The sequence below is a fragment of the Chiroxiphia lanceolata genome, chromosome 2, assembly GCF_009829145.1.
Source record: "Chiroxiphia lanceolata isolate bChiLan1 chromosome 2, bChiLan1.pri, whole genome shotgun sequence".
NCBI classification, from domain to species: domain Eukaryota; kingdom Metazoa; phylum Chordata; class Aves; order Passeriformes; family Pipridae; genus Chiroxiphia; species Chiroxiphia lanceolata.
The window spans coordinates 85,254,581-85,255,131 of record NC_045638.1 but is presented as its reverse complement, the minus strand read 5'-3'; positions in this window follow the sequence as shown (position 1 = coordinate 85,255,131).

Below are 551 nucleotides of genomic sequence, written 5' to 3'. Positions count from 1 at the left end.
CCTTCCCGCGGGAGGAAAATGGCGGGCGGGGCGGGAGAGGAGCGGGCGCCGGGCCGCGGTGCCGCGGACAGGGAGCAGGACGGGTCCCGCCGTGTGAGCTGCACTGCAGCTGGCTGTGCATGGCTGTAGCCGCAGAATGGTGGCTTTTTGCACCTCTAGGCAGCCCTGGGCTAGTGCCTTCATGGCATTCCCCAGGGAGAAGGGTAACAAGTACCAGTTCTCATCTCTGAACCCGCCAGTGATACATTGACCAAGACGTATTTAACCTGTGCTCTCCCCGCTGCATGATCAGTCTCCAGTCAAGTTGTGTGTATCTTTAATCCCCTTCTTTGCTTTTTTCCCAACAATGACACGCCTGCTCCTCAGTTCCCTTAGCCAAAACCAGCAGGTGCCCAGAAGGAAGCTGGGTTCCTTTGATGAGACAGAAAGGACCCTGCATTTCCAGAGTTCTGCTTGGAGGCAATATGAGCCCAGTCAGATTTACAGGTGTGCAGTGATAACTACATGGACCAAGGGAGGTACATTTAGAGCCTAATTATCCTTGTCATTAG